At 44.4% G+C, this 10802-nt stretch overlaps 1 long non-coding RNA gene across 2 annotated transcripts; it reads left to right on the plus strand.

Annotated features, from left to right (window-relative positions):
* Nucleotides 1–4533: 4533 nt before the first annotated feature.
* LOC309857028 lies at nt 4534–9659 on the plus strand. Of its 2 annotated transcripts, none has more exons than XR_014307443.1 (3): nt 4534–4618; nt 6258–6361; nt 9543–9659. It is a non-coding gene; the product is annotated as an uncharacterized lncRNA (long non-coding RNA). The 2 variants fall into 2 exon arrangements; XR_014307444.1 differs by lacking the exon at nt 9543–9659 and adding an exon at nt 8617–8707.
* Nucleotides 9660–10802: the final 1143 nt, after the last annotated feature.

Here is a 10802-nt window from a genome sequence, read left to right on the forward strand (position 1 = left end):
AGCCAACAAGTGTTTGCCCAGTTAAGAGTGCAGTAACAATCAGTCACGTTATGTTATAATGATTGTCGATATCTTTAAAAGCCTTGTCAAGTTCCTTTTTGAGTAACACTCACCCCACCCTTAGAGAAATTTATCTGTGGTTCACCTCTTTGAAGTACCTCATTGTTGTTCCACATTTACCATAGCCGAAAAACAAACAAACAAACAAAAAAGCTTTTTATTAACAAAGTGTTCAGAAGGGGGCGCCACTGTAAACAATGAGAGTTTTCGCTGCCGGGACAATTTTGTTGCAGAAACAGCTGAAAGCAATCAGGTCAGACAGAGCCAAGGGCTGGAGGGATTTTTAAAATGACAAAAACCGAACCAAATCTAACCAAAACAAAAATCAAAACCAATGGCCAAGATTTCAAGTTTGCTACTAAAAGTATGACATTCTCCTAAGACATGCGAGTGACTTGATCACTTTATTTATATATTTATATTTGAAGAAGAAGGAACTATTTGATGCAGCAAATCCATGTTGGTTAAAAATTACCAGATATGGGGGCTCCTGGGTGGTTCAGTGGTTTAGGCCTCTGCCTTCGGCTCAGGTCATGATTTCATGGTCCTGGGATGGAGCCCCACATCGGGCTCTCTGCTCAGCGGGGAGCCTGCTTCCCCCCTCTCTCTCTGCCTCCCTCTCTACCTACTTGTGATCTGTCTGTCAAATGGGTAAATAAGATCTTTAAATAAAGAATTACTAGATGTGAAATACATCGAGGGTATGGGAAGGAATATGATTTCACCTGATCTGACTAGGAAGTGGTTGAAGCCTGAATTAAAGTGCCACAAAAAGAGTAGAGACCTGGGAAATATATGGGGTAAAAATCCCTAGAAAAACAGCAATAATAACTGGCTGCTCTTTATTGACCAGATCCTGCGATAGGCAAAGAAGAGCTGGTTTTAGCCAGAGGATGATCTCCGTTTGTCTTCATGATCTGGCATTTCCTGCAAGCCAGGCATGGGGCTCTGCACTAGAGCTGCAAATGCTGGGTCCCTCATTGTCCCTTTTCTCATCTCAGGGGGACAACGGGCATGTCCATGATGCAGTGTGACAGGCTTTACCACAGGGAGATAATAGACTGCCAAGGGTAGGTGGGAGCTGGGAAAAGCCACTTAGGAACAGATTTTCAGGGGAGGTGATAGACAAGGGCAAAGCGAAGAATGAGGATGAGTGTGTCAAGTTTCAGAGTGCCAGGAGGGAGCACAGTGCATTCGGGAAACTACAGCAAGTTCATGACAACCGACAGCTGGTCTGGCAGCATCACCTGGGGATGGAGGCTGAGCCCCGGGGTTAACACTGGGGGTGAGAAGGTTTGTATACTATGGCGAGGAGGTGAGGTACTACACTGTCGGGGCACAGGGAGCTACCGGAGGATTTCAAATATCAGAATCGTAATCATAATAGAGTATTTCATTGCATCCTAGCTTTCATCAAGTGTAAGATGCACTATAGTTTATGTTCGACTAAGAAAGAGAAATGCTGTCAGTTAAAGTAGGATATGTCATCAACTGCAAGGTGAGTGCCACCTTAAGAGATATAAAAATGGGGGGGGGGACCAATCTTAGAACAAGTAAATTGTGGTAGTAGAATAATTAAGAAAGATCCAAAACTTGGATCAATTAAAGAAGTGGTTATTGCTTACCATGTGCCCCAAACTATATTAAGTCCTAGAACAAGAGACGTGCTCATCTTGTTGCCCCGCAGCTGTTAGACCCAAGGTACAGAGGTCAGTAGCCAACGACCAGCAGGCCCCAAGTGCCATGTGCAGACTCTAAGAGCAACTGCCTTTGAAAGAGGAAACGGTTGAGAGTGGGCTTTCTGATGTAGAGACTTACTAGCTGGGAAAGTAGGACAATTGACACAGAATCGGAATTGATGCCCCTACATGTCAGAGTTGGTGAAACTTCCCTTCTCAGAGATCTTGAGGCTCCTCAGAAACGAATTTTTCATTTTGGACAGAACATTCAGGATAAATATGATCTGTTTGAGTTCCTGGTTCTCTCATTAGGACTGTTTCTTAGGCTTCACTGGCACAAGGAAAGGGTTTTGATAATCCAGGGTAAATCCTGACAAAAGCAAAGCACGGTTTCTATGAAAAACTAACCCCTCAGAGGAGAGCAACATATAAAGGGGCAGGCCGACCTGACCCTGCAGGATAGGTAAGGTTAGTCTGGCAACAGTGGTAGAGGGTAAGTGCCCCCTTAGGTTGGCATGGACAAGCCCTCAATCAACTTTCTGTGCCTTTGCGACAGTTACGAGAAGTTCTGGTAAGTCCCCAATTAATGAAAACATTCTGCTCTGATGCCTGTTGTCCTCGTCGGCTTTTCTCTAAGAATTCTTTTCATCTGTTAGTTTGGTGGTAATGGTGGTTGTATTTTAACGGTCATGATTATAATATTCACCTTCCGAAGTGTTGTAAATGATTTTGTTTTTGCATATGCTAAAAACCTAAAAAAACCTGTTCGATTTGAAGAAGACCTATTCTCAGAGTAGACAACCTTAAAATGTCAGGGGAGAGGAAGCATATTTCCAAATTCAACTTATTAATGCCACTTTGGTCATATGTAAGTGGTTTCTAACTTACGAATGACTTGTATTTTAACAGTTTGTAATCTTGTAAAGATCCCCCCCCCCACCGCATGTAAGCTACGTGTGGTTTGGTTCCTGGGCTGATCTACAAAAACTGTGTAATCCCTAATGGAACTGAAGGATAATATAAATAAAATGTAATACTTAATAAATGTTACATTTGCATGTTCTCTCAGGAAAATCTCTGTTGTGGGAATGGGACTCCCCACCTCTAAGCCATTGGGAATAGGAACTCCACCTGGGTGAACAGTGGAGGGGCAGTTGTGGCATCACTTCTAACAGAAAACTGTGCTGCCCTGTCTCCCCTCCGCCCCCCCCCCCCGTCTGTGTCTGGTGCCCTGACTTACGGCCTCTGTCCATTCTGATGCCCTGTTGTAAACTTGTCAAAAAACAACACCATCCTTCCTTGTGTGTCTCCTCTAGCTTGAGTGGCCTCTTGCGTCCCTCCCCTAAGACAGTGCCTGCATCCTAGAGAGAATATAAAGAGAACATAATTTAAGGGAAGACACAGTACATGGTTAGAACCAAGAAAAATGCGAAGTAATGGAAATATCATGCTGAGAAGCCTAGGGGAGGGGCAGGCAGGAAAGAGTTCGTGAAACAGGTAAAAATCTTGAGTTGTGCCTTGAGGTAGCCAATACTTTCCATGGTTTATGTCTCATTTGAATTTTACAAAATCTTGTTAAAGATACTTTTCCTTGGAATGGAAGGGATTTTCATGGTCCGCTGTTGGATTCCACACCAGCCGCTGTGGGGCTCTCCCACTGCATCCTTGGTGTGCCTCTTCCTCCCGGGGCCTCATAGTGATGTTGTTTCCCAAGCCTAGCCTTCCTTTGGCCTCCCCCTCTTCTCTCGAACCCCCTCCCTGGAGGCAGATTTGCTCTACTCACACAGGCTCACGTCCGGCCTCACCCCCTGCCATCACCGTATCCCCTCCCTTTTCCATGGCCTGTTTTTATGGCCACTTTGGTCCTGCTCAGCCACAGGCCTGACCTGCCTTTCTGGTCCCAACTCTGAAGCTGTTCTGTGAGATTCTCAGATCACTGAGGGATACGACTATATCTGTCTTCATTGCATCCCTGTAGGCTGCCACAATACTGACGTCCAGGAGGTGTTTCATAATGTTGATGGAGTGAATTAATTCACCTTCCTGTGGAATTTTTGTGATCTGCCTACTTCATTCTAGTTGTTTCTGTTAACCTTTGTTTTGGCCCTAATTCCTAATTATCTCTTTATTCATTAGCTTCTGGACATGTTTCTCTACCTCTGTGCTCTGCCTTTTTCTGGTCTTCTGTTCTTCATTCTTGATTCCTGGTATTTCCATACCCACATTTCATCATCATGCATCAGTGCTTTGACATTCTTTCGTTCTCCAAAATATGCAGAATCTAAAGACTTCATCTCAGTGAAGTTGGCCCTCCATTCCTATTTCTGCTTCTCTCCAGAAGGAAGCCTGCAGTGCACATGGCTGTGTGCCTGTCTGACCCTGCCCCTGAGTGTGTGTGCACTTACATCTGCTCCCCATCCCCTCCCCACCTCGGCAGCTGTGTACACATGGCTTTCAGAGTCCGATTCGAGCCCCGTCGCATTTCCAGACTCTCCCGTACTTTGCTTCATATTATCTGTTCTCCATTCTAAGCCCCCTCATCCCCATAACTTTCACTGTATATGTCATTCTTCTTCTAGCCATGCGACCCTGCCTTCGTGTCATTATGCCCCCAGGTCATGAGTCCCCTCAACAGTAACTGTGTCTGGTATATCATGTTTTTTTTTTTTTTTTTTTGTCAATATCTGCATAGTACTGGTGCACAGGTATTAATTTCTGTGGAATTGAATGAGATGTAGGAAATTGATAATGTGACAAAACTATGTCTGTAATTCATTTTCTTTATTATTCTTTTAAAGAGTCTCAGGTCATCAGTCAGTGAAGGAATTCGGGCAGTAGATGAACGAATGTGTAAACAAGAGGACATAAGGAAGAAAAAGGTACCCTCCAGTAGATTTCTTATGCTGCATGCCAGTTGAAGCCCTCTCCTCTTGTCTCCGCAAACTTGTCAGCACTATTCAGCTTTTTTTCTTATTTTTTTTTTAATTTAGTTTTTTTTCAAAGCTCTCACGCATGTGCATTTTATGCATTATGTCACGTTATCTACCTGAAATAAGAAGACAGAATTTCAGAGGTACCCACACGATCTCAAGATCACCCACTTTTTCCAGAACAAGAAACAGTGATAACTGTTGTCAGTGCAGCGCTTGACAGTTAATGACTGTATAAATTGTCAGCGGCCCTGTAAAGAAAATAGGCCTATATTAGAGACTAGGGGAGAAGTGGGCTTTCCAAAGCAAACTCAGGATTCTGCCGTAGGTTTGCTGTTATTTTCTGATCCTGTGTTCTTTATGTTCTAGTGTTCACTTTAATTTTTTCAATTCCCAGTAGTTAGCATGCGGTGTTGGCTTAGTTTCAGGTGTGTGAGACAGGCAATGGCTCTGTACATCTGAGGGCTCACCCCGGGAGTGTGCCCCTTAGTGCTATCTCCAGTTCCAAGTGTCCCCGATATCATTCATGAGCATAACGATGTAGGGGCACAGCGGGCATTGGGAGTCTGGGCTTCTGACTCTCGCCTGCTGCTCTGTACAATGTTTTCTATGTGTATTATTAGCATATTTGTTAAAATCTCAGTGGGGAGAAGCATGTTTGAGGGACCTTCTGTTTAATTCGCCTCTGGATCTCCTCACAGTTTTTGTCCAAAGAATGCTTGTCGTGCGCTTCCAGACAAAACAGTGAGCTTTGTGAGAGCAGGGTGTATTTCTTGCTTTATTTTCTCGTGCCCCCCCCACCCCCCGTCGGAATGAATATCGAGCTCCCAGGGGTGTTCATTATTATTATTATTTATTGAATGGATGACTTTGTATTTTTTTGTTCTTTAAGGATGAGAGTTTTCATAATGTCCCTCAACCTCTTTGATAATATTTGTAGTGTAAAAGGTCTTTAATGATTTGGTGCTAGGGCATATAGGTATATGCACATGTAAACTGAGAGGGCCAGTACAATCGGAAGCCAAAGTTAAAACATGAATAAAGGGCCATAAGAAAACAAATGGAGGGGCGCCTGGTGGCTCAGTTGGTTAAACGTCCGACTCTTGATTTTGGCTCAGGTCATGATCTCAGGATCATGAGATTGAGCCCCGCATTGAGCTCTGTGCTCAGCAGGATGTCTGCTCGAGATTCTCTCTCTCCCTCTGCCCCTCCCCTGCACGCGCACATGCAGTCTCTCTCTTTCTCAAATAAACAAATCTTTTTTAAAAAAATAGGAAAGAAATGCCCATAGAAAGATTCAGGATGGGGAAAAAAAGAAATAAGAGTATAGAATATGAGAAAGCAAAGTCTAGGTTTTTTTTTTTTCCTCTATAAACTTGCAATAGAATATGGAAGTATGCTTATTCTAGAACTAAGATTTGCATTCTTGAGAATTCTGTGTTTCATAGAAATATTCAAAATATAGCATGCCCTATATATTTGAAGTTAACTTTTGGTCTTATATTTTCCTGCATTTAGCATGGGAAATAAAGATGATTAAGAGTAAAGATGGTGACGTTTTTTGTTTGCTTAATTTTTATTTTTATAGATGTGTGTGTTGAGGCTTATACAAGTTATTTGATCAGTGGAAAAGATTGAAAAAATCTTAAATTCACAAAGTTCGAAAGAAACCTCTGCACTAGAAGCAAGCAGGTAAGCATTTTTTTTTTAACTAAGTAGCACATAAATTAATACTTCACATCCAATCTAATTAGGCGGGGACGGCTTAGTTAGAATTCATTTCTGAACAAGAAGAAAATCCAGGTTTGTGGCTAGAATGTAGCTCCAGGAGAGTGGAGAGCATGAAATGGTAAAATCTATAACACGTTCCTATAAACGCTTTGGTTATAGACCACAGTTCCAACACGTCATTATGCTTGCAGTGTAAAAGTATATTTGGAATCACCTTCCCTGAGGACTAGCAAAGTCCTGTTGATCTTTAAGGCATACCTACCATTCATCTTGGTTTTTCTCCATCTCATTTTTTTCCCTAGACATGCCCAGAGTATTACCATTGATGTATGTTGCACCAGCATTATATTATTATGAAACAGTATAGGACATATCCAGTTGAAATTTACAAACAGGAAAGGAAAAACTTATGAAATAGGAAAAAGATGATGGCTCTCTTTGTTACACTGTGATTGTCTTGTTCCCTTCCTGGTGTGAATTTTCAATCATCCAGGGTAGATGAGTGACTCAGAAAATGAGTAGTTAGGTCCTGTCAGCACTGTGAGACGCACAGTGGTGCAGTGGGATTAGCCGGGGCTGGTCCTACACATACCAGCTGGGCTGCCTGCGTCAAGGTCGCCTGGTGCCCTGAGTGCTCTGTTGTGTGACGCTAACAGTCCCTCCCCTTGCAGGCGGAGTTAGGTTTCTAAATTTTAGGAATTAAGGTTTTACATTTGGAAGGAACTTGAGAGACCATATGCTCCGCATGTCTCATGATGGAGATTAAGAACGGACACATCCCAAAGGAAGCGATTCTCTGGTCCTAGGTCTCTGTCCCCTTTCACATCAAGGCATTCAACTAAGTGGTCAGCCTCCACTGTGCTTGTGTCTCTAGCCCGTTGCACTCGTGCTTCTGCCCCGTTCGTCCACACTTAGCAGACAGTCTGCACGCGGCCCTTCTGCAGCCCGTGTGTCTCCAGCGGCTCTGCTTCACTGCAGCCCTTGGCAGCGCCTGCAGCCCCTCCAGCCATGTCCACGTTCGGCCCCTGGGGAGCTGGCCCTCCAGTGTTCTTCCCGTCTTTGCTGTTGCTGCTGTGCTCATCAGATAGAAACACCTCAGTGAGCTCTGTGTCTACAATCCTGTCCCTTTGCAACACTGTCCTTGATAAACAGACATTGTGCGCTTTCTTGCTCAGAATTACCTTGGAGGACTTTTTTCTCCAGAAGAGCAGCTCTGAGCTCTAGAGTCAGGAAAGCCAGAGCAGCGTCAGTGCACAGTAAATCCATCATGCTCTGCCAGGCCCAGAAATGCCGAGAAAAGGATAAATAGGAAATGCACATGGGATCAGTCAGTAGAGGTTGGGATTAGGCTTCTGCATTGGTCGTGCCAAGCGCTTGCCTTCCCTCCACACCAGTTCTGATGCTCTGGGACGGGGCACACCATGGCAGGTCTCCAGCGATTTTGGGTTTTCTTACAGTGTGTTTCCTTACTACCTGACTGCCCATCCTCAGATGTGGGATGCCTCATAGAGCCCAGCAGGGGCTTTGGGGCCTTTGTTGTGTGTTTTTTTTTCTTTCACTGTTCGACTTCCTTTTGAATGGGGTTGACGCTTTCTAATGTGGGGGGCAAGAGGGAAGTGTATCCAGTCCACTTGATGGCAGATGCACTGTGAGTGATTTCTCACCAGCTCCCGGAGCACCGAGCTTGCTCTTTCTGCCGTTGGGTAAATTTAAACTTGGAGTCCGCTGCTCTGAGCGATTTCCCAGGTTGCTGCTAGGCAGTCAGTTTTAGCTGATTGAGGAGACAGCAGTAGTTGGTACTGGGGAGGTACTTGGGAGGGAGAATGAAGCAGGCAGAGAAGAAGAGGGGGCTTTGGGTATGAACGGTAGGAAAGGGCAAGAGAGAGGAGGGGGTTAGAGAATGGGAGAAGAAGGGAGAAGAAGGGCACAAATGAGAGAGCCTGAGGAACGTGGAGGAATCATGCAGTTGTACCCACACTGACCTAAAATAGCTCCATCCCCTTGCCTGGGCCCTGTGGCCCGGGCCAGGCTGCGTCGGTGGCTTCTACAACCTCCCCGCTCCTCACCCCTTGCACTGGGGCCTGCTGCACAGATAGTTTGTCATGAAAATTGATGGCATTCAGGTGCAGGTGCCTGAGCGCTGTAAGGCATGTGGGGTGGTGGGGGTGGCAGGTTTTTAACTTTGGGAATTACATTTCTCTAATTGTCTCTACTAGCCCTCTCTGGACTAGACAGATTTTGGAGAGAATTGCCACAGAATTTAACCAGTTACACTTTCATGCTGTTCAGAGCAAAGGCATGCCTCTTCTGGACAAGGTAAGAACAGCAAGTGTTGGTTTCGATTTTCAATTTTCTGTTTGCGAATTTCCTGGATGATTTTGGTTTGACCTAGCATTGCCCCTGATAATTGCTACTCTACAGGATTTTGAAGCTAGCTTTGAATTCTTTTTTTTTTTTTTCAGTGTCTCCTGCTTGGGACCCTGCTTCCATTATGTCACACTAGATAGATTTTGTGTAAAGACACAAGCATAGTCTCCAAACTATGCAAGTAAAATTAATTCTGAATTTCATGTAACTTGACACATCATATGATGTAGTCAGAGTTCATTTATCCAAAGCCCTTGACTGGGTCTAAATGCACGTTTGTCAGATTTACTCCGTAGCTTAAGAGGCAAATAACTTTTTGTCATTCCGTAATTGTCTGAACTTCACTTTGATGAAGCCGACTTACTTTCAAAGAAATCATAGGGAGGGGACGACTCAGTGGCTCAGTCAGTTAAGCCACTGCCTCTGGCTTAGGTCATGATCCCAGGGTCCTGGGATTGAGTCCCACCTTGGGCTCCTTGCTTGGCAGGAAGCCTGCTTCTCTTTCTGCCTGTGTCTCCTTGTGTGCTTGTGCTCTCTCTCGACAAATAAATAAATAAAAACCTTTAAAAAAAAAAGAAAGAAAGCAATCATGGGGAGAAGAGATTCATTGTTATTCTCTAGGAAATGTTGGGATTTTAATCTTACATATATTCTGGTAGAATTAGAGGCTCGCTTTATATATATAACACATATGTATATAAATTATACACATATATTTGAGCTTTTAGAAACTGTGGTACCTGAACCTTCTTTCCTGGTCTCTCTGTTCTTGCAGCGTATAGCCCACATTACGGCCATGCTGCAGCAGTCCCTGGGAGGCCTGCTGCTAGAAGGGCTTCAGACTTCCAATGTGGACATCATACGGCACTGCCTCCAGACTTATGCTACAATTGACAAGGCACGGGATGCAGAGGCGTTAGTTGGTCAAGTACTGGTGAAACCATACATGGATGAGGTTTGTGCCCCCATGCACCTCATTCCACAAACACAGAGCATCTAATCTGGCTTTGTTTCTTGACTGGGTGCGAGAGAGCTCAGGGCTCTTCCTTGAAGATGCTCTTAGTTCCTGATCTTCTGGTTTTAAGAAAAGGTTGGTCCCGCTTGGTGCCCATCAGCATGGCAGGAATCAGGCATGCGCTCTGGTCTCTTACAGTGATGCCATAACTCAGGGATCATCTTAATTTAGTAGGGGTGAGGGACTTGCCTAGGAAGAAGGTACGGATCAGAACATTTTCAGGTCAATTTCCATTTCCATAAGTTATACGTTAATGAAGTTGCCGAAAAGCGTGACCCCACCAAGGCGCCCGTGCCCACTGGAGGAGCTGGAAGACAGCTCTGTGCGCAGGGAAAGTCTGTGAGGGGAAGCGTCTTCGCAGAATTGATGTGGCCTAAGTCTTGAAGACCATGGGGGAGTTTGCCAGGCTAGGAAGGTGGGAGGGAGGGAATATTCAAAGATAAAGGGCTTTGAAGGGCGAGTTAGCGGGGTAGTACCTTAAGTCCAGAACTTGGTTACCCAGTGTTCTTGACCTATAAGGATACAGTAAAATACAGGGAGTCAGTGTATCCTGCCTTTGAGCGACCAGAGTATGGGCTGCACCATGTGAGGCCGCCAGCAATCAGCAGCTTCCAACTTAGAGAGCGTCGGTTTCATCTAGTTCAAGCTGACAGAAGTCATGAAGCCAGTCTCAGCGTTTGAGGGCTTTCTTCCAGGCACCTGCCAGTGCTAGTGTTCTTTCTGTCTGGTAAGTATAAAGCTACCCACCATGACTTCAGGATGAAAGGCTTCCAGTTTTAAAACGAGACAGTATCCCAGTGATAGAAGTGAAATTGAAGGATTAATTTCAGTAATCTTCTCAGCTTCATTAAGACTACTAAAAGTAAATGATCTGTCAGTTCTTTGTATGTATCCTATTATAGTTCATAGCTCTCTCTGTGGGGGTGAAAAAGATCACATTATTCTTTGTCACTAAATGAAAATATTTTAGTTATTTAATTTATGCCCTTTTCATTGAACTGAATCTAATATGCTAAATTA

This window comes from Mustela nivalis (assembly GCF_964662115.1).
Source record: "Mustela nivalis genome assembly, contig: HAP1_SCAFFOLD_235, whole genome shotgun sequence".
NCBI classification, from domain to species: Eukaryota; Metazoa; Chordata; class Mammalia; order Carnivora; family Mustelidae; genus Mustela; species Mustela nivalis.